Genomic DNA, 24634 nt, shown 5'->3' on the forward strand with positions numbered 1-24634 from the left:
ATTTCCACATGTTTGGCCCAATGAAGGACGCAATCCGTGGGAGGCACTACGCGGATGATGACGAAGTTATTGATGCAGTACGACGCTGGCTCCGACATCGACCAGTGGAATGGTACCGTGCAGGCATACAGGCCCTCATTTCAAGGTGGCGTAAGGCCGTAGCATTGAATGGAGATTACGTTGAAAAATAGTGTTGTGTAGCTAAAAGATTGGGGGAATAACCTGGTGTATTTCAATGCTGAATAAAACAACCCCTGTTTCAGAAAAAAAATTTGTTGCATTACTTATTGAACTGCCCTCGTAGATGAAAGGTGGCGCTAGTTCTAATGAATAGGGTGGACTCCAGCTCACTTTATCACGTATTTAGTCGTCGAGTTTGTGTAGAAGAACAGCAAAGCACACAGCACTATTTTCCTTACCTCCTTTAAATAAGCAGTGAGTAGGAAAATGCCCATATTTTCATTTCAGAAAACCCTGGTGGTAAGTTTTCCTATACATCAAATCGACCTTTTCCGTGTAGAACACCAGCTTCCATTCACTTTGTTGATGGGCGCCGAGATCGTCTGGCCATCTCGGTGTAAGTTTTCCATAGTGTCCTTGAATCGCTTAAGAAAATACTGGGAAGCTTCCTTTCAAAAGCATATGGTAAGTTTCCTTCCCTGATCCTTTCGCTGTCATGATTCCGTCTGTAAGGACGTCATCGTTGAGGGGCCTTACACCCTAATCTCCCTTCCTGTTTCTCCCATCTACACTAATGTGTAACACCTTGCTGTACACGTTCCTCTTATAAAACAGTTAGGTAAATTTCGAAGATGGTACGAGCATAATGCTGCCTATATCATTTAACTCCTGCAGAGGTCACAAGGAAACAGAGATTATTGCAGTCATTGGTCACCCATATTCAGTACACAAGTAAAATAGGTTGAGTAAAGTAATCCCTGTGGTGTAATTTCTGATTACATGTTAGGTACGAAATTGGTCCTATAGCTGTCAGTGTACCTGACACCGAACTGGTAATGTTAACAAGCAGCAATACAAAACATAACAGACCTTAAGGAGGACAAATCGCCAGTAAACAGGAGATAATTGCAACGAATACACTAGAGATACTTTATTTAGAGTCACTCGTATACATAATTTAAAGACTTTTTAACTGCGTGGAGTTAGGAAACAACATCCAACAGTCTTCTAAATTTAGAAGGCATAACCAGAAGTAACAACGTGATCACATGACTGCAAATATCAACACTAGGGTCTCTAAGGTGTACAACAATCCTTGATAACCGCAAAGACTAGTTTTTTGTGGTGTGTCAAAACATCTCGCTGCGAAGTGCTAAACATCCCTCAGCTGCTAGAGAAGGAGATGAGACCAACTGAAAAAAACTGCTTTATGGTTATTATTGGAAAACCTAAAGAATCTTGTTGACAACATAAATTACATAAAAATAGTAACAAAACTTAAGCATTGTTACACCCATTACAAAACGGCATTGTATTATTATTATTATTACTATTATGGTGCTTAAAATAATGGATCAAGTGGACCGTCAGGAAGAAATAGCGGTATCTCTGTAACGCCAAATAAAGAAATTCGTCGTACAATAAGCAATTATCTACATGGCAAATTCTCCAAGTTCGTTTCTGGAAGACACGGTGTGAAGGCAAAACTACGATGTCTCCTACATGGAAGTGTGAAATGACAGAAAGATGCATCTTGGAAAAACTGGCAAGGAATAATTGGAAACCTTTCTGAGGAAATATAGAAACCCTTTGGCTAAACTATATAAAGGGAACTGGATAACATTAAAATGAATGTCCCAATGAACCAACAGCCTGGAACTTCTTCATAGCTTTGTGTAGACAACTATTATATTTTTTATCTGGCTAAAATGCAAGAATGTGGTGAGACTTTTAACAAAAGGAGATGTAAGACTACCTAACACTAAACTTTGAACATGGAATGGTAGTTGGAGATAGAGTCATGGGACACACCATTTCGGAAATCGATAGTAATTCACAGTGACGAGGGAGTCCCGAGAATACCAAATATCAGGCATTATCTCTCACCACAGACACCACAGTGGCCGACGGCCTTCACTTAATGACCGAGAGCAGCGTCCTTTACGTGAGTTGTCGGTGCTAACACAGAAGCAACAATTCGTGAAATAACAGCAGAAATCAACATGGGACGAACGATGAACGTATCCGTTAGGACAATGTCCAAAATTTTGACGTTAATGGGCTATGGCAGCAGACGACCGGCGCGAGAGCATTTTCTAACGGCAGACAACGCCTATAGCTCATCTCCTGGGCTCGTGAGCATATCGATTCGAACCTAGACGGCTGACCTAGTCATATAGGTCCCGATTTCAGTTGGTATGAGCTGATGGTAGGGTCAGAGCTTGCGCGTAACCCACGAAGCCATGGACCCAGGTTGTCAACGAGGTACTGTACAAGCTTTTTATGTGCAATAAACTGCGTCCTCTGTTGGAAATGAAGCTGTCATCGACTATTCGGCTACTTGAAGACTGTTTGAAGACATTCGTGGGCTTTTTATTCCCACAAAACGATAGACTATTTTATTGCTGTCAATCCGTCGTGTCACCGGGCCACAATCGTTCACCGTTGACGTGAATAACATTCTGGACCGTCCCATCGAACATTTATGGGACATAATCGAGTGGTCAGCTCGTGCATGAAATACTGCACTGGCAACACGTTCGTAATTATGGACGAATATACAGGCAGCATGGATCAATATTATTGCAGGGTAATTCCACCAGGTTGTTGAATCCATCCCACATCGAGTTGCTGCACTACTCCTGGTAAAAGAGATCCGACATGGTATTGGGAAGTATCCCATGACTTCTGTCATCTCCGTGTGTTTCCAGATTAGGATTGGTTTCGATGAATAACGTTGTTGCACAGCTCTTAAGAGAAAGAACCTATGTATCAAGAAAATATAATCCATTCCGTATTAAAAAAAATTACTCCCTTAAGGGCAGTTAATGTGTTATGTGGTTGTAGAATAATATACGCTACCAGTCACAATTATTGTGACTGGTAGCGAATACTTTTCTACAACCCCATAAACGAACAGTCACGGAGTTTGACAGCATCCACTATGGATAAAATTCATTTAATGTGCTATGTGTATGAAATAGAAAACTCGTAACGGAAATGCAAAGCAGAAAAAAGAAAACTGCAGTATTTGGAGAAAACATTTGCAACGAAGAAGGACTATGATCTATTACTAGTAAAGTAGAAGGTCATTGTAGACGTGCAAGCGAGGGTTGGAAATTACTTTGCAGAGGACGTATGGAGAAACCTTGATAAAACTGTGGAGTTCTAGATATCTGTATTTGCTGTAAATACCAATGAAAAGTAGTCATACGTTGGAGTGTATGCAGAAAATAATGGAGCTGAGGACGTAATACGTTAAAGAACACACAAGAAATCTGTTTATTAGCTCTGTGCCCATTTGGATCTCTTCGAAAATGGTGGTCACATTGTATCTCTATGAGGTATACTGGACACGCTGCATCTAGAAGCAGGAAAACTGTTTGCAGATGTTTAGTAACTCTGCTTTAGCGCCACTGTCATCAGTAACATCATCATTGTTATCAAACAGTGACAGTATTCATTGATCATGCCGCTGGTAATATTTACGTACGACGAGCATCACTTTTGCTTTTCCGCCAGATTTCGAGATGAAGCTTCGTCGTAGAAACTATTAGAAGCGTCTCGCATTTAAGCTCGAGTTTCTGTAAAACGTCGCCAATCTTGAGGATTTTGCCTTCTTTTAAATTTGGAAGAGTTTTTTCATTGCTTCTGCAGGTGCGTTTGCCGTCCGAAGTCGCCGTGCGGTTCTAGGCGCTGCAATCTGGAACCGCGAGACCGCTACGGTCGCAGGTTCGAATCCTGCCTCGAGCATAGATGTGTGTGATGTCCTTTGGTTAGTTAGGTTTAACTAGTTCTAAGTTCTAGGGGACTAATGACCTCAGAAGTTGAGTCCCATTGTGCTCAGAGCCATTTGAACCATTTTGCAGGAGCGTTTCACCTGTTTTTTGTACCGTGAGAGATCAGTATCGTCTCTTTTTAAATAATTTAGTATATATATCTCTCAGTTACCGTCAATACTATTTCTCTGAACCTTAACTACATATGGTCTACGCTTGCGTAGTCAGTTTGGAAGGAGTGAAAACTGTCCCTTAGGAAGGTGTAAAGCAAATTTTTATTTGAGTTTCTTCAATAGATGTATTCTGCGTTTATTGATGATGGATTTGCTTGTTACGGTTTCAGTCTAGCTACAACAACCTTGTGGTCACTAACCCTTGTATCTGCTTTAATTCTCCCTATTTGGTCACGATTATTTGTTGCTAAGAGGGAAGTATGTTTTCGCAGCAATGTACACTTTGAATGGGCTCCTGAAATAGTTGTTCGAAATAGTTTTCTGAGAAGGCACTTAATACGACTTCGGACCATGTTTCATGCCTGCTACCGACTTGAAACATGTATTTTCACCAACACATCGAGGGTAAATTGAGGTAATGGGATACATACTTGAAACGAGGCTCAAGTTTTCATTGAATTGTTCAACAACTGTATCATCTGTGTCCGGGGTCGGTAAAGGAAACCAGTTAATAATTTATTCTGGTTGTCAAGTGTAACGTATGCCTATAATAACTCGCAGGAACTATCTACTAGAATTTCACTACAGCAATAACCACTCCACCAACAACAGTATTTAATCTGTAATCTATCCTACCTGAACACTGTTTGTCTATCCTGCAGCCTTTGGAACTGAATGTCTCCCCCAGGCTGTTGCTTGGCCAGATATCCGCAATTTCCTTTCTCCCAGGTGTCCTAGTCTTGCAGGGTCCACTGGAGAACCTCTGTCAAGTATGAAGGGTAGGAGATGAGATAATGGCGGAAATATATTTGTGAGGACGAATTGTGAATCGTGCTTGGATAGCTCAGTCGGTAGCACAGTTGCTCACCGAAGGCAGAAGTCCAGGTTCTGTGTCCCAGTCCGATACACAGTATTAATCTGCCAGGGAGTTTCATATCAGAGCATACCCCACTGCAGAGCGAGAATTCATTCTGGCAACCATCCTTCTGGTTGTTGCTGAGCCTTGTCTCCGCAATATCCTTTCCTCCAGAAGTGCTAGTCCTGCAGGTTCCGCCGGCGAATCTCTGGAGATGAGGTACTGGTGGAAGTATGGCTGTGAGTATGGGTCCCGAGTCGTGCTTGGATAGGTCATGTAGTAGTATACTTGCCCAACAATGTTTCCAGGTACGTGTCGTGGTATGACTCACAGTATTGATCTACCAGGAGGTTTCATATATTATTTGTATTAATCTAATTAATGGCTGGAAAAAGAATTGGACCCCAATACACACAAACGCGCGCGTGCACACGAAATAGTGCAATTGGGATACGATTTTAGAACTGAATGAGTCAGTTCCTCGAACATTATACCCTTTTGTGCATAGATCATCGATCTTCCGAGAAAACAAGTAGCTTCTATAGCCGCAGTTGATCTGTATTCTGTTTTATCAACATAAGAGAAAGTAAAAATGGGTGTCACCTCCGTTAGGTGGTAATAAAGTGGCATCTAAAGTCAGCACACGTATCTACGACCCACTTTGTAATATTGAAATAATTTCACTTCCAGAATAATCCATGTGTTTCAGTATGTACGAGTATATTGAGTGACTCTGACAGATAGCATTGTCTTCACAAAAGTTATTTTTTCGGATCAGATATTTCTATGAAGAAGAAGAAATGTGCCTTCAAACTCGTTGTACATACTCTGGCTGTGTGATGGAACCTGAAACACTGCTAGATGCTACGGAAATCTCCATACACCTGATAGGGGAACGAATAAGGAAACAGATACACTTGTATAAAATCTTACACACAGAAAGCAATCTCTCTTTGCGTTTGTGTGGAATAGTTTTGATAGCACACAGCTTAACTTTTAACATATATGATTTGAATTTACATAGTAGTCGTATAACTCTTTTCCAACCAATATGTCGATAAGTCAAACAAGGTATGCACTCAAATTCTAATATGTATCTAATTTTTTTCTGTAAACTATCTGCCTTATTCCCTCAACAATTGGCTTTCTTCTCTCTTCCAATTCTTCTAGCCAGAGCAAACGGCAATTTTATTGTTGCCTTTTATTTCCTGTATTACACATAGGTCAAAGAAAGCCATATCTTATTGGGTGTACATTGGCGTTTCTTATCGACCACGTTCTTGTGGAATTGCTTTATGGAACTTTACATCTTTTGCCAACGAACTATTATTAATTAGTTATTCCATCAGTTTTACCTCTGCAAATGAATTTTCTGCTCTAGCATGTGCAGACTACGACATTTAAATAAAGTGTACCCACCATTTTAAGCAGATCCAAATGGGCATAGAGATAATAAAAATGTGAGCACTTTCCATTGCTGTTCACTGTAAACGCTTATATCTTGTATTTCCCAGTCATATCCAGATTTTTCCTTATGATGTGCATACAGCAATTTGTAAGCCTCTCTCTCACATTAGAAATGGCTTGCACTTTTTCCAGTAGCAGTTTATATTCTTGCTTCATGGCAAATGTTTTCGGCAAATAATCCAGCTTTATTTTCTTTACTTCAACCTATTCCATTTTAAGTTTTAAATGTCGTATGTATAATATGTTAACTGCATTTTAGGAAGCAATTTCTTTAATAGAGGATAGTCTAATGTTCTTGATACATTGATTCTTTTTCTTAAGACCTGTGGAATAACGTTGTTAACACAAGCCAGTCCTAATTTCATAATGCCTATATTCGACGGTATTGTGGAGGTGTCCTAGACTGAGAAAAATATGTTTCTCTAGCTGCAGTGTGACACTTATGTATATTACTTATGTTGTCTTTGTTGAAATCTTTTTTAACAATCTTCATATAGTTGACAGGTAAATGCTAAAAACAACAGATCGACAGGCCACAGTTTGTAATCTTTTCTTATTGTTGGTTCTCCAGAACTTTGACTCGCACACCAGTCACATTTGTGTGTCATTATTGCCTCAGTAAACAAGTTGCAGAATACAGGTAAATACAACACGGCAGCTGTTTTGCAAGCTATCCAGGAATGTACACAGCATATAGGTTATTGGTACAGAGTACAGTGAAGCATGCTGTAAATACTGTTAACTGGCGTGGAATATTCTCAGACGGTGTTCCATAGGGTCAACCACCCCATCCATAGTTATATACTGTAGCTTCTAGACTGGCAACAGCATATTCTTTAGCCAAAGATGTGAAAATTCCTCATAGATGTATGTCACGGTACTTCATAAAATCGATAAAATGGTTTCCAGTAACTTTGTTTTCTCCTGGGCTTGTGATTCGGCACATAAATTTGTTCCACATTTTATTCTATAGTTGGAGCTCTTCCGAATTAAACAGTTTATTAAAACTCTGTCATCGTTGTTTACAATCACTCTGTCATTTCCTTGGTAGTCTCATTGCAATTAGAAGTCGTCGTTTGATGTTACGTGATCACATATGTATTTTTGTTAAAAATCCCAGCAAAATCCTGTGTTATAGCCCGGTCCATAAGGTAACAGTTGTCTTCATAAAGCTGTTGCAAATGTCAAGGCAGTTGCTCGATTAGAACCTGAGCCCCTTCCCCTTTATATAGTACAGCTACAGGACTTTTTTTTCACCTCGAGGTGTTTCCTTGACCATTCTTCAGTATTCCTATCGAATTAGTGTTCCCTCGTACGAGAAATGGTAGTTCCCGTTGACATCACTTTTCCTTTTCGAATTGTTCTTGATAGTCCACTTGATCACAGATTTTAACCACCATAACGTTCTCACGAAACAGTTCTGTAATCAGTGCAAGTCAATTTAAATTTTATTGTTGAGGAGCTTACTGTCTTCAGTGTAATTTATATTATCAATATCAGTAACAAGATTCAGTAGGTTCTTCAGTAATAACCACCAAGCAAAACTTTCATCAGTTGGTCTCATCTTCTTCTTCAAGAGCTGAGGGATGTAAAGCACTTAGGCGTGAGACATGCGTTAAAGGACTAATTAGTTGCTATTGTCAAGTGTTGTTATATACTCTTAAGATCCAAGTTATTGGCACTTCAGATCGCGTGATAATGTCATCACTTCCGGTTATTTCGTACCTTTAAAGTTTAGAAGACTGGTCGGTGGTGTCCCCCACTGCCCCGCAATTAAAAATTCTTTACGTTATGCAAGTCTTGTATGAGGGCTATTCGGAAGCTAAGATGCGATAAGTCGCGAAATGGAAACCAAAATGAAAATCAAAAATGTTACCTACACCTTCCAGCTGCTTCTCCATACAGTCGCTGCTCCGATTGAGACATTTGTCGTAGCATTGTACCAACTTTCCAATACCCATACCATGCGAGGCAGCCACCTGTGCTTTCTGCCAATTCTCTACGCTGACCTGCAGTCCGATGTCTGTGCCAAAATGTTGTCTTCATAGCCAGCGGTTCATCTGAGCAGAAGCGGAAATCAGAGGGAGCCACGTGCGGGCTGTGTGGTGGGTGATCAAACACTTGCCATCGAAAATGCTGTGGAAATTCCACTGAGCCCTTCAATGTGCGGCCGAGAATTGTAGTGAAGAAGGAGATGCATGACAGTTACGTTATTCGGGCTACATGAAATCAGGTGATATCTCTCACACTATTTTATAGACATTTTACGTGCTCACTGTGTGTTCAGTAGTGAAAAGAGCGAAGTAATGCGATCGATGGGCATACTAGAGACACTGTCCAACACATCTATGCACAGTTTCATTAGATTTTCAATGTGGTTTCTGTTTAGCAGATCGATCGGATGTTGCTTTCCGAACAGTCGTCGTATGTTAGCCTAACACTTCAACTCAATGTCGCTATATGCGTCTAGTAAATTTGCTGCAATTGTCTCCTGCTTATTTTCGGTTTGACCTTGTTAAACTTTGTTGGATCCTATATTACGTCTTATTAACACCACGATAACGGCGTCAGATGCACTGAGAGTTATTGGACCAGGTATGAACCTAACAAGCAACCGGAAATTACATTGGGCAGATTACATATTCCATTTGTTTGTTAAAAATCTGGAGAAAATGACTGTGTCATAATCACCTTTCTCTTAAGATCACTATGAGAGTTACACGGTGGTGGTAGTATTACGCACACACATCATTCTTCGAATACAGATTATCGAAATTTACCTAACTCAGTTTGACGAAAACTACGCTGTATTTTTTCCATGGAAGGCCATTTCAGTTCCCGAGTACTTCCGTTACTTTTTTAATACAGTTGCATCGACCAATGCCTCAATTATCTGTATTATTTGTGAAAAAGGTGTTCATATATTTGAGTGACCTCCAAGACAGGGTTATGGAAAACAACATGTGTTTGTGGACCTTTGCTCTTAATGGTTCCGCCGGCCGGAGTGGCCGAGCGGTTCTAGGCGCTACAGTCTGGAGCCGCGCGACCGCTACGGTCGCAGGTTCGAATACTGCCTCGGGCATGCATGTGTGTGATGTCCTTAAGGTAGTTAGGTTTAAGTAGCTCTAAGTTCTAGGGGACCGATGACCTCAGAAGTTAAGTCCCATAGTGCTCAGAGCCATTTGAACCATTAATGGTTCCGTACAATGGAGGCTAGGTGATACATCGCCATTTTAGGGCTAAACTGCAACAAATTGCACCACATTGTTTCACCTACTAGATGATAGATAATGTTCTCGGTTACATAAATGCATCAAGCAAATTTGTAAAAAGTTGCTCTATACATTACCACGTTGCAACAAAATTGTAGCAGTTGTTGTACATTATAATAATTCCATGATAGGGTAATTCCGATGTCAATAGTTGGCTAGCGTTACCTTTTTTTATTTTGGCAGTTGTATACATTTTAATTGGTAGGACACAATGCTTGGTTTGGAGTGATATCTCACATACAAAAGGACACGGAGCCATTTACTTTAACCAGTATATGAAATACTAAATTTCTTTCCCAAGCCGATGTTTCTGTGATAGACAGCACTACTATGCATACAAAACAAATGCAGGATTCTTGTTGTAATACACAGGTTTGATTACAGGAGAGAGTAACTATACGAAACACAAAATCCAGAATTGACAGATTTTCATTGTTCCTGCATAATTACCATTCGCTAGCACTGGTAGGCAGAAATGCAGAATGTATTTCGTCTTGATTTATACATGAGGTATATACTGACACACTTTTCAGGATGTGACACCTTGGAATACAGTGGAATGGAAGAGTTCGCACGACTCATCATGGATTCCCTAATTCTTTCCGATATTCCAGGCTGTAGCCCAATAACGTCACATAACAAGAACACGCTGAGCAAGGGTCTGGACATCAGCAACTAGGTAAGCACTATTTTTCTTTCTTAAGTCTTGTCTTCTGTCAGTGTTTTCCATATATTCCTCTCTGTGCCAATTCTGTGGAGAACCTCCACATTCGTAACCTTGATAGTCTGCCTAATTTTCAACATGCTTCCAGAGCTCCACAACTCAGATGCTTTAATTCTCTTCTGTTCCAGTTTTCCCGCAGTCCATGTTTTACTATCATACAATACTGTGCTCCACACTTACATTCTCAGACATTTTTCCTCAAATTAAGACCTATGTTTGATACTAACAGACGTCTATTCGCAAGGAATGGCCTTTTTGATAGTGCTAGTCCTTTATGCCCTTTTTACTCCGTTCATCATGGATTATTTTACTGCCTAGGTAACAGAATTCTTTAACTTCATATACTTCGTGATCACCAATTATAATGTTAAGTTTCACGCTGTTCTCCTTTCTGATGCTTCTAGTTTCTTTCGTCTTCTTTAGATTTATTCTCAAACCATTGTCCGTGCTCATCAGACTGTTCAGTCGCGTCAACAACTTTGTAATTCTTCTTCACTTTCACTAAGTGATAGCAAAATTCTTATTAAATCTTAACACTGATATCCTTTCACCTAATTTTTGATCCCACACCTGGATCTTTCTTTTATTTCCGTCATTGATTCTTCGATGTATAGATTGAACACAAGGGCCGAAAGATTTCGTACCTATCATACATCCTTTTTAATCCGGGCACTTCGAGCTTGCCCTTTCATTCTTATTGTTCTCTCTTGGTCCTTGCACATATATGTTGTACTTGCATATTCTACATATATTACCCGTCTTTCCCTACAGCTTGCAGCTATTTTTCTCAGGATTTCGAAAATCTTGCACCATTTTGCATTGGCGAACGCTCTTTCCACGACGACAAATCCGATGAACGTGTCTTGACTTTTCTTCGGTCTTGCTTCCACTATCAACAGCAACGTCAAAATTGCCACCTGTTGCCTTTACCTTTCCTAAGGTCAAACTGATCGTCATCTAGCATATCCTCAATTTTATTTTCCATTCTTCCGTATATTATTGTCGTCAGCAACTTGGATGCATGAGCTGTTAAGCTGATTGTGTGATAATTGTCGCACTTGTCCGCTCTTGCAAGCTTGCTCTTTTCCGAGACCCCAGAAAATAAAAATCAAAGTGGTTTGCATGCCATTGGCTAGGCAGACTGTCCCCCTAATCCGAGCGTCCGGGAGTCTAGCTAAATCGCTGCTGATTTCAACCGTGGCGAGTTATTAAATCGGTTTACGTTCGTCGTCGACTGTCGTACAGTTTACACAATTACAATTTCGACTTTTAGGTTATTGGGTGGTGGTTATGCTGTAGTCAGTAATGAACACTAAAATTAGACATAACACTGGAAAAATGTAGACATGTTTTTCAGTACTTCCTTGAAATAATCTAGATTTGTAGTTGACAAAAATTACTGACGTGCTGAGAACACCTCAGTTGTCAACATTAGTAAACGGAGTAAAAATGACTGAGCCCACTTATATTAACATTCCTCAAATACAGATACAGAGATAAATAAAGCACTCTTGACTAACTTGCAAAAATTTTCATGAAACTTGGTTTGTGGTTTCAACCCACAGCAGTAACTTAGTTAGAACTGGTCAAAAACAGTCGGGAAACAGATTCCAAATATTTACATCATTTGCAAGGATATATTTAAAATGCACGCAGAATTTTTGATACAAAACATACAAATGAATTCTTAGCTCTTAAGCTTGCAGTGATGGGAAAACGAGAATTATAACAGTGTATTACTTGTGGTAAATCATACATTAATCATATAACATTTATTGCAGCCAAATAACTATACAAGTTTAGAAAATGTAAATGTTACAGATTGTAGTTTGCGTAGTTATTTTTTGACCGTGTCATTCTAGTGCCGTATTCTATACGGTAACGTTCGCATATTTAGTTACAAAGTTTACATTCACACGTTGTGTTTCGTTCGTGACACGGGGAACTACGGGCTGCCATTCTGGTAATCACGTGTCTCGTCTCGAAGTTTTTTTAAAAAAATGGCTCTGAGCACTATGGGACTCAACTGCTGTGGTCATCAGTCCCCTAGAACTTAGAAATACTTAAACCTAACTAACCTAAGGACATCACACGCACCCATGCCCGAGGCAGGATTCGAACCTGCGACCGTAGCAGCAGCGCGGCGCCGGACTGGAGCGCCTAGAACCGCACGGCCACCGCGGCCGGCCGAAGTTTTTCTTCGTACATGTTTGGTCAGCCATCTCCACGGTGTTTTTAAATTGTGGCGGTATGTCTTCCCTTTTTCCTTCAACATTCGTAACAAGATGGAAAAGCGGGTGCTGGGTATGTGCGTAGTTCTTCAACACGGAAAGAATCCCTAACCAGCAGCTACATGAATCTGGATCGTGTAGTTTTGGACACTCCGATCACTTTCTTTATTTGTTTTGCCTTTATTCTTCCTAATGTTATTAGGTTTCTCACCGTGAGATGTGGTTCTGTGATTTCTACGAAATACGTCAGTACTTGAGAGATTTTTGCCCTGACTAGTGAGGCCCACACGTAGGGGATGCTTACACTAGATACAAAGGAAATTTTCGAGCTCCAAAATGTTTTCTTAATACTATTCATTGTTTAGCATTAATGAAACTCAATTGGAGAGAGTTTCATGTGTGAAGAAGCTGATGGATAACAGCAGAGGAAGGTCCACGAAACTCTACGAGGCTTCAACACTTTTAAAGAAGAGTAGATAGTGAAAAGTTTCATAACATTACTAAAACTATATTTGCGTAAATATTCCCATATAGTTGAAAATATATCATCCGAGGATAGGTTTGAGCTAATTAGCTTGCTTGGTCTCCGGACTCAATGCCGTACTTAACGATACAATGAAAAATTTATGTGAAGCGTGGCAGCGTCTGGGTTAATTCGGAACAGGAACAGAATAGACTCAAGGTAAGTATCTTCATTCGAAAACTTTTGTTAAGTAAATAGGTGCCTTTCACGTAGAAAAAAATAGTGAATGATTTTATCAGGAAAAGTCATCTGGAATGGAATAGATCTGTTAAAGCGAGAGTGGTCTTCAAGCCCCTGTACAACCACATAAAAGTAAGCACCTCCAGCCACGTAAAAAAGTAAAGACACTAGAACGAAGTCACTTAATTAGGAACTTTTCATCTATCAACTCATAAGATAACTTCCGACCCAGTTAGGTAGTGGAAGAAAATTTTTGGATTTTCCCGGCATAGAGTGTGCGGGTTGTCTATGAAGAAGGCAGTTTGGTAAGCCAGCGCCCTCAGTAAAAATGGTTCAAATGGCTCTGAGCACTATGGGACTTAACATGTATGGTCATCAGTCCCCTAGAACTTAGAAATACCTAAACCTAACTAACCTAAGGACATCACACAACACTCAATCATCACGAGGCAAAGAAAATCCCTGACCCCGCCGGGAATCGAACCCCGCCCTCAGTATTTTGTACCCCTACTTCAGCTGTACTGCAGATAGAAACAGGGTCACCTCAGAATTTCCAATCACTGGATTATTGTGAGTAATACAAATCACTGAATTCTTTATTTCAGTTACTCAAAAGCGAAATGTCATCAAGGATTTCATTGATACTACAAATGTTTATAATTTATTTACGGGACATATAGATACCTATCTTCCACAGCCGGTGCAAAACAGACATAATTTAATATCGATTCTGAGAGTAAAATGCGTAGCACAGATACGAGTTCGCTTTGGAACAAACTGTTTTTAGGTAGATCTAGCTAGAAATCCTAAATCATAGCGACGGCGGTTTCATCACTGGTTATTCATAATCACAACATCTGACAGAATTCGTATCCACCCATTCAGTATAACAAACAACGAAAATTTGCTCCCACGAGCTTATTTAAGAGTCGTAATTCCGCTATGTAGGTAGGTCACGTTGTATGATAATCTTACAATCCGAAGGCACGACCTGTGTAATGCACTGGGGATGAGTCCGGGGATATCATTAATACTTCCGAAGGGTGCCCACTTATAGAAGTGGTAAAGCGTACTAACCAACCAATTACGAGAAAAAATTATAAAATTTCAAATTGGAGCTTTCTGTATTTCAAATATTTTCATAAACAGCAACCAGCTTAGTTAGACAGGAGCCTATTCTTCAGTTCTACAATAGTAATCGAACAATAACCTATTAAGCAATGAACTTGGTATAGTGTCTAGCAAGCCTGCATACTCGGTTCGCTAGACAAACAATCAAACAAGTTGTATTACTGAGTTTTTTTACAATAATCATTTACAGTACTTAATTTGGCAATCACACATATGTGTCACAAGGAAAGGGCGACATACGAAATAATCAGTCTTTGCAGTGACTGCTGATCTCTAACTGACAAAAGTCATTCCTGAACTGCTATCGAAGTCACTAACGTAGACGCTGTTATCAAAGTCGCTAATCTTGAAGCTGCTGTTCAACTGGGACGTCACCAATCGGTCGCGGCGCTGATGTCCTCTTCACATAATGGCCGCTGCTGTCGCGTTGTGGTCCTGGAGTCACGTCCGGTCAGCGTGCGATTGACTGATCTCTTCTCATAGCCTTCTCTTCCCTGTCGTTCCCAACTGGCGTGCCAGCACCTGACTTTACGCCGTAACACTTGGTACTTCTCTAACATTGCTGTAAAGTAAATTTATCTAGTAGTTTCGCGGAAATTGGGGATATTATCACGTTTATGGGTCATTTAAGATGAAAGAAAACAGAAAATTACTTCTTGTCTACCTGACTGATTTATTAAAAAATTTATTCAAATCTTTATTTAGTGAAGTGAAGTGGAAAGAAGACAAGGATTTCTGGTCAGATGAGTATAGGGTAATATCAACAGCAGCAGAAAATGGTATAACGGGAGTAGGATTCGTTACGAATAGGAAGGTAGGTGAGAGTGTGTTACTGCGAACAGTTCAGTGATAGGGTTGTTCTTATAAGAATCGACAGCAAACCAACACCGACGACGATAGTTCAGGTACACATCCCGACGTCGCAAGCTGAAGATGAAGAAATAGAGAAAGTGTATGAGGATATTGAAAGGGTAATAAGTATATAAATGGAGATGAAAGTCTAATAGTCATGGGGGACTGGAATGCAGTAGTAGGGGAAGGAGCAGAAGGAAAGGTCCGTGCAAACACAGCAATAGCAAGAGGGGAAGGTATACATGGAAAGGCCAGGTAATACGGGAAGATTTAAGTTAGATTACGTCATGGTCAGACAGAGATTCCGAAATCAGATACTGGATTGTAAGGTGTACGCAGGAGCATATACAGACCCAGATCACAATATAGCAGTGATGAAGAGTAGGCTGAAGTTTAAGACAATAGTCAGGAAGAATCAATACGCAAAGAAGTGGGATACGGAAGTACTAAGGAATGACGAGATACGGTTGAAGTTCTCTAAGGCTATAGGTACAGCAAAAAGGAACAGCTCAGTAGGCAGTACAGTTGAAGAGGAATGGACATCTCTAAAAAGGGCCATCGCAGAAGTTGGGAAGGAAATCAGAGGTACAAAGAAGGTAGCTGCGAAGAACCCATGGGTAACATAAGAAATACTTCAATTGAACGACGAAAGGAGGAAGTACAAAAATATTCCGGGAGACTCAGGAATACAGGAATACAAGTCTCTGAGGAATGAAATAAATAGAAAGTGCAGGGAAGCTATGACGAAATGGCTGCAGGAAAAATGTGAAGATATTCAGAGACAAATGATTGTCTGAAGGACAGACTCAGCATACAGAAAAGTCAATATAATCTTCGGCGGCATCAAAAGCGAGGGTGATAATATTAAGAGTGCAGCGGGATTTCCACTGTTAAATGCAGAGGAGAGAGCGGATAGGTGGAAAGAATACACTGAAGGCCTCTATGAGGGGGAAGAGTTGTCTGATGTGATAGAAGAAGAAACAGGAATCGATTTATAAGTAGATAGGAGATCCAGTATTAGAATTTAAAAGAGCTTTGGAGGCCTTAAGATCAAATAAGGCAGAAGGGACAGATAACATTTCATTAAAATTTCTAAAATCACTTGCTTCAAATGGCTCTGAGCACTATGGGACTTAACATCTATGGTCATCAGTCCCCTAGAACTTAGAACTACTTAAGCCTAACTAACCTAAGGACAGCACACAACACCCAGCCATCACGAGGCAGAGAAAATCCCTGATCCCGCCGGGAATCGAACCCGGAAAACCGGACGTGGGAAGCGAGAACGCTACCGCACGACCACGAGATGCGAGCTAAAAACACTTGGGGAAGGGGCAACAAAACGACTATTCACTTCGGTGTGTAGAATGTATGAGTCTGGCGACATACCAGCTGTCTTTCGGAAAAGCATCATGCACACAGTTCCGAGACGGCAAGAGCTGACAAGTGAGAGAAGTACCACACAATCAGCTTAACAGCTCATGTATCCAAGTTGCTTACAAGAATAATATACAGAAGAATCGAAAAGTAAATTGAGGAAGCGGTAGATGATGTTCAGATTGGCTTTAGGAAAAGGTAAAGGCACCAGAGAGGCAATTCTGATGTTGCGTTTAATAATGGAAGCAAGACTAAAGAAAAATGAAGACACTCACAGGATCTGTCAATCTGGAAAAGGCGTTCGACAATGTAAAATGGTGGAAGTAGTTCGAAATAGTGGAAAAAGTAGGTGAAAGCTATAGAGAGAAACGGGTCATACACAATATGTACAACAACCAAGAGGGAATAATAAGAGTGGACGACCAAGAACGAAGTGGTCGTATTAAAAAGGGTGTAAGAAAAGGATATAGACTTTCGCCCTTATTGTTCAGTCTGTACATCGAGGAAGCAATAATGGAAATAAAAGAAAGGTTCAGGAGCGGAATTAAAATTGAAGGTACAAGGATATCAATGATCCTATTCGCTGATGACATTGCTATCCTGAATGAAAGTGAAGAAGAATTACCTGATCTGCTGAGCGGAATGAACAGTCTAATGAGTACAGAGTACGGATTGAGAGTACATCGAAGAAAGACGAAGGTAATGAGAAGTAGTAGAAAAGAGAACAGCGATTGATGGTCACAGAGTAGGTGAAGTTAAGGAATTCTGCTACCTAGGCAGTAAAATAACCAATGACGGACGGAGCGAGGAGGACATCCAAAGCAGACTAGCAACGGTAAAAAAGGCGTTCCAGGCCAAGAGAAGTCTCCTAATATCAAATATCGGCCTTAATTTGAGGAAGAAATTTCTGAGGATGTACATCTTGAGTACAGCATTGTATGGTAGTGAAACATGGACTGTGGGGAAACCGGAACAGCAGAGAATCGAAGCGTTCGAGATGTGATGCTACAGGCGAATTTTGAAAATTAGGTGACTGATAAGGTAAGGAATGAATAGGTTCTGCGCAGAATCGGAGGGAAAAGGAACATGTGGAAAACACTGATACAGAAAAGGGACAGGATGATTGGATGTCTGTTAAGACATAGATTGGTACTAGGTACTAGAGGGAGCTGTAGAGGTCAAAAAGTGTAGCGGAAGACATAGATTGGAATACATCCAGCAAATAATTGAGGATGTAATTTGCAAGTGATACTCTGAGATGGAGAGGTTAGCACAGGAGAGGAATTCGTGGCGAGCAGCATCAAACCAGTCAAAAGACAGATGACAAAAGAAAATGAAGAGTCACACCAGATACAATTAGCTTTCTGATTTGCCTCCTCCCCCATCTCTCTCCATCACCTCTTCCTCTCTCTGTCCGTCTCCTCTTACCCCCTCCTTTCTATACTCATTGCCGCTCCCCACCTCCCCCCCCCCCATCTACCACACTCTCTGTCCATTTCATTTTTCATTTTCCCCTATCTCGCTATTTATTGCTATAGCCAACGAAGGCGAAACCTTGATTGGGATTTGAAGTCACTTAAAATAAATGGGTAAATCGGTTGGGCTGATTTGCATACTGGGTATCAGAGACCTCTCGCACTGTGAGGATAGTAGCTTCGATGGCAGTGTTTCCCATAATTTTGATCCGCAAATGGGTAGGACTGCAAAACCATGACTACAATTGACATGATTTCTGTTAAAACCGACAGCGAGGAAGACAACCAGAGAACACGTAGTTGTGTGTACAATTTTTGTCTCGATTTATGTACAATATAATCAGAAAGAATACATGGTGAACACTAAGAAAAGCGACAAATTGCAGGAACGGAGGATAAGTGCTATGACCATGTGTCCGGGAGTATCGTGTGTTCCTTGTGCGTTGCAGGCCGCGTGATTGAAGCAGCGTACTGTAAGCAACAGAATGGTCCCGTATTCATGCCTGGAACAAGCCGAGACGGTGTTTGTGAACGGTCAGGCAGATGGAAACGGTCTAGAGGTAGCACGGTTTTACAAAAACAAGTACAATCACAGACAAAACCACATTACACAACATTTTAAGCCCTTTATGGGCGTTTGTGTGACCACGGGTACTTCCACGCAGACGATCGTGCGGGGAGGCGGCGGATTGTGCATACACCATATTCGGAGGACAAGCTTCTATGGGACATCGAGACGAACCCTAGTACAAGCGTCAGTGGCCCCCAACATGGTGTAAGCCGAAGTACGATTATGTGTCCCTACATGACAACCGCTACTATTCGTATCACCTGTAATCTCATGGAGGCCACTTTGAACATTGGTTGTGACGTAGATGTGACGCCGCTTTGTTCTGTGTTCCGGGACGATTTTTTGTCGTTACACACGTACAGTCCATTTTCGCACACTTGTTCGTTGGACCTTTGTTCCCGCATTTTCATTCAGGAATCCGTCACTGCAGTTTGTCGGTTCTTTAATGTTCACTCTGTATATACGCTGAAGAGTCAAAGAAATTGGTACACTTGCCTAATATCGTGTAGGGCCCCGCGAGCACGCAGAAGTGCAGGAACACGACTTGGCATGGCCTCGACTAACGACTGAGGTACTTCTGGAGGGAATGGACACCATGAATCCTGTAGGGCTGTCCCTAAATCCGTAAGAGTACAAATGTGTGGAGATCTTTTCCGAGCAGCACGTTGCGAGGCATCCCAGATACGCTCAATAATGTTCATGTCTGGGGAGTTTGGTGGGTAGCGGAAGTGTTTAAACTCAGAAGAGTGTTCCTGGAGCCACTATGTAGCAATTCTGGACGTGTGGTGTCTCGCATTGTCCTGCTGAAATAGCTAAAGTCCGTCGGAATGCACAATGGACATGAATGGATGCAAGTGATCAGACAGGATGCTTACGTACGTGTCCCCTGTCAGAGTCGTATCTAGACGTTTCAGAGGTCCCGTATCCTGCAGTTGCACACGCCCTACACCTAAGGAACCTCCTCCAGCTTGAACAGTCCCCTGTTATATGCAGGGTCCATAGATTCTAAAGGTTATCTCCATACCTATACACTTCCATCCGCTACTTTCAATTTGAAACAAGATTCGTCCGACCAGGCAACATGTTTCCAGTCCTCAACAGTCCAAAGTCGGTGTTGAAGGGCCATGGCAAGGCGTAAAGCTTTGTGTCTTGCAGTTATCAAGGGTACACGAGTAGACCTTCGGCTCCGAAAGCCCGTATCGATGATCTTCCGTTGAATGGTTCGCATGCTGACACTTTTTGATTGCCCAGCACTGAAATCTGCAGCAGTTTGCGAAAAAGTTGCATTTCTGTGCGTTGAACGATTCTCTTCAGTGGTCGCTTGTCCCTTTTTTGCAGGATCTTTTTCCGGCCGCAGCGATGTTTTGGATTTGACGTTTTACGGCATTTCTGATATTCACCGTACACCCATGAAACGGTCGTACAGGAAAATCCCCTCTTCATCGCTCCCTCGGATGTGCTGCAATAACCTTTCTAACGACTGCGCCAGACACTTGTTATATAGGCGTTGCAGACCGCAGTATTTTGCTGTTTACATATCTCTGTACTTGAATACAGATCCTATACCAGTTTCTTTGGCGCTTCAGTGTATAAGGGAAACAATTTATCGAAAGGCTTATATGCCCTGCTGTCGTAATTGAAAATGACTGGGAGAAAGTAAAAGAAGCTTTTTAATTTTTACGGTTCAGTATAGCACAGCATTTTCTTTCTCACAGTTAGTTTTAACATGAAACCCGTACATTATTATTTAAAAAAATGCAGCCTATGTCCACCTGAATGATTATTAGAGAACCTTTTCAAAATCTGAAGTAAACCAGTCATACACTTCTTCAGATTTTTGGTAGCAACGTTAAACATTGACTTGTCTTCATATAATAAAATAGATTAAATACTGATTTAATACCATGTAATATGTATAATAGTAAACCAGTACTAATTCTTTTATTGCACATTCACAGTCCATTTCGAGACACTTGCTGAAACGAACGTTTTGTTCATTTTCGTGTCGGAAGTCACCTTCCGACGTCCGTCCCTGTGTCGATTTACCTTCGCAAATTCATGCACTATCATGTTCGAGGCATAAGAAGGAAATGATGTTCTCCGGTTGCAACTCTAGTGATTTACTGATATCATTAATGTTAAATACATGAACTGCTGAGAACTGCAGACAAGGGAAGTTTGTACTGGAACAGATCCGCAAGAGTGAAACAGACGATGATCATGATACATAATTACTGCCACCACTAACTCTGTCAGCATTCGGGACTGATACACCACTAGTTGCTAAGCAAACACAAAAAGAAACAATCGAAAGTTAAGAATAAAAGTAGTTGTAAAAATCCAGGTTTACAACGATCCAAAGACTGGAAAATAATGTAAAGGAGAATCTTCAAATTCCTCACATCAACACAGCTAGTATGAGAAGAAACTCTACACTTATGAACCAAACCAATATGATCACCTGCTTAATAGCTTATTTGTCCGTCTTTGCAACAAAATACATCACTGATTCTGCATATCAGGCATCCGACAGTTTGTTGGTAGGTTTGTGGGGGAATGTGGCATTAGATGTCTACGCTCAGGGCACGTAATTCCCGCAAATAACGGACCGCTGATTTGCGTACTCGGTGATGGCGCCCAAGGTGGGTTCCACAGGACTTACATCAAGCGAATTTGGTCGCCGATACCTCGTCGTGAGTCCACTACAATACTCCTCAAACCACTGTAGCACGGTTCAGGCTCCGAGACATGGACAATTATGCTGCTGAAAGATGACATCACGGTCGGGGAAGACATTAAGCATGAAGGTTGTTTGTTTGATTCGGAGGAGGGGACCAAACAGCGAGGTCACTGGTCCCAAGCATGAAGGGATGCAGGTGGTTGGTAGCTATCAGTGTGTCTTCTATTAGTAGCAAAGGGCCCATGCAAGCGGAGGAGAATGTCTCCTATAACATAATACAGCTCCCACCATTCTGCGTCCGTCGCTCGCTGTACGTTTTGAGCCGCCATTCACCTCGATGACGGCGTTTGTGGAGGCGACCAGCGACCTAGGGTAGCAAAAATGTGATTCACCCGAAGAGGCGACACTTTTCCATTGTTCGACTGCGGAATCCCTTTCATCGTAATTGACGATGTCGCTGGGTCAACATTTGTACAAGTATGGGTGGTCTACGGCGGAGCTACATGTTCAGCTATGTACGATGAACGCTATGCTCCGAAAAATTTGTGCGTCCAACAGCATTATCACCATCTATCCTACTTTACAGAACAGATAAGCTTCCGAATCCCACGTACTGTGAAGAATCGTGGACGTCCAATCTTTTAGTACCTAGTGTCCTTACACACTTTTCGTAGATGCTCATGACAGTAGCAACTGAACATTCAGCTTCGCCATTTTCGAGATATTCGTTTACAGGCCTTGCATAATAATAACGACCCCTTTGTCAGAGTCACTTATCTCAATGTATTTCCCCATTTGCAGCCTATACCTTCACTAGGGTGGTTCCCCGTCCCGCACCGCTTACGTACTTTCGTTACCGCGTCATGTGTTACCGCGGCATGTGCCCGTAACGCCACCAGGCGGAATCGAGCGCCTCGGTAGGTATGGTTATAACGATGGCTTATCATTGTAAGTTTGTATGTGCCCGAAGGTTTCAAAAGTGGTGTACGGCTCGTTGTAGCGACAGAGAGAGAGAGAGAGAGAGAGAGAGAGAGAGAGAGACAGAAGAAAGAGAAGGAGGACGTCAAGATATGATATCGGCGGAACCAGTGTTAGTATGCAGGGGCGACCAACGACAGCGCCGAAGAAACAGTTCCCGTGTCGCTATTTGCATGGCAGGGCGATAGCGTCCTCTGACGTCAAAGAAGAGTCAGGTGCGTGCAACATGGCGACACTCTCTCGTCCTTGACGAAGAGCAAGGGCTGTCAGTTTTAACAACCCAGAAAAGAGGCCACAGCGAACCTGTGTAGAGGGAACGGTTTTATTTATCCCCCGTTGTTCCTTCTCCGAGGCCTAATCGCTTATAATACGCAGACAAGGTGAAAATTTGTCTTTACTCTCTCCATTAAGAAAATGTAGTTAGTAGGGACCTGCTATAAAGTGACTGATTTAGTTTGTCTGGTGGTTAATTCACACAGTTTTACAGAAGTCCTGAGCTTTACTTTGTAAAAAATTGTGTTTCGTCTCCTCATCGTCCCTCCTCTTCCCCAAAATTAACAACCTTCCCATCTTACTCCTTCGTTTTCTAACCCAGATATTCGCATTAAAAAATAAAAAATAAAAAACAGGGCTTGCACAATCTAATCAGGGAACTATTGGCATTATCGGGTGATATTAGTCGTATCTTAACGGGGATGGTTTCGTAGTTGTGTGACCATTCACCTCTTGGTAGGTCTTATCAATCATGAACGTTTAGTATTTTTAATGTAATTTTTGTATTAAAGTATACAGGACATATTTAGATTTCATTATGCTATATATGGCATGATGTTGGTGATATTGCCTTCTTGATAAGCATAACTGATCGCAAGTACAGTCCCAGTACTGATTTCTTTATGTGAATTTCTTTCACATGTTTATACTTTCTTGTTTCACCTTTTAGGTATCATTCCGTACACTGTCAGTTTCCGACGGTGACCCCTTACTTTCTACTGTGTAGTCTTCTCGATTTACGTACAATATTTCAGTTTTCGTCTTCTTCCTTCTTACTAGGCGACCTTACAGTTCTTTACACTTGTACTGTGATTAAGGTAATTGTGTACGTTTCGCATACAGCATATGTCATTGCTTGATTACTGCTTGTTCACATCTCAACACAGGTCGTTTCCTGAATGTTTGCTGTCTGTCCGTAATCCCTATTTTCGCGTACATTGATAGACATGATTGTTTGATTGAAGCTCGTCCAGTAGCAAGTGAGTCGGATTGTCCTCACGTGTTTCGTAATTTGTAGATTCACCTAGTGCTCACAGGATGTGTATACGCTCAGTGACGGACCTGCTGCTCATTCATTGGTAGCTGGCTCACATTTCTTATACTTTCTTGCTCTGATATTGGTAGCCTGGTAGCCTAAATAACAGAATATCAAAACAAGGGACAATTTTTACAATTCAGGAAAAGACGTCGATTTGAATCTTACGTCGTCCTTATACTTCTACACTCCTGGAAATTGAAATAAGAACACGGTGAATTCATTGTCCCAGGAAGGGGAAACTTTATTGACACATTCCTGGGGTCAGATACATCACATGATCACACTGACAGAACCACAGGCACATAGACACAGGCAACAGAGCATGCACAATGTCGGCACTAGTACAGTGTATATCCACCTTTCGCAGCAATGCAGGCTGCTATTCTCCCATGGAGACGATCGTAGAGATGCTGGATGTAGTCCTGTGGAACGGCTTGCCATGCCATTTCCACCTGGCGCCTCAGTTGGACCAGCGTTCGTGCTGGACGTGCAGACCGCGTGAGACGACGATGTTGGGGCGTGAGTGGAAGACGGCCTAACGGTGTGCGGGACCGTAGCCCAGCTTCATGGAGACGGTTGCGAATGGTCCTCGCCGATACCCCAGGAGCAACAGTGGCCCTAATTTGCTGGGAAGTGGCGGTGCGGTCCCCTACGGCACTGCGTAGGATCCTACGGTCTTGGCGTGCATCCGTGCGTCGCTGCGGTCCGGTCCCAGGTCGACGGGCACGTGCACCTTCCGCCGACCACTGGCGACAACATCGATGTACTGTGGAGACCTCATGCCCCACGTGTTGAGCAATTCGGCGGTACGTCCACCCGGCCTCCCGCATGCCCACTATACGCCCTCGCTCAAAGTCCGTCAACTGCACATAC

The sequence above is a fragment of the Schistocerca cancellata genome, chromosome 2 (assembly GCF_023864275.1).
Source record: "Schistocerca cancellata isolate TAMUIC-IGC-003103 chromosome 2, iqSchCanc2.1, whole genome shotgun sequence".
NCBI lineage: Eukaryota > Metazoa > Arthropoda > Insecta > Orthoptera > Acrididae > Schistocerca > Schistocerca cancellata.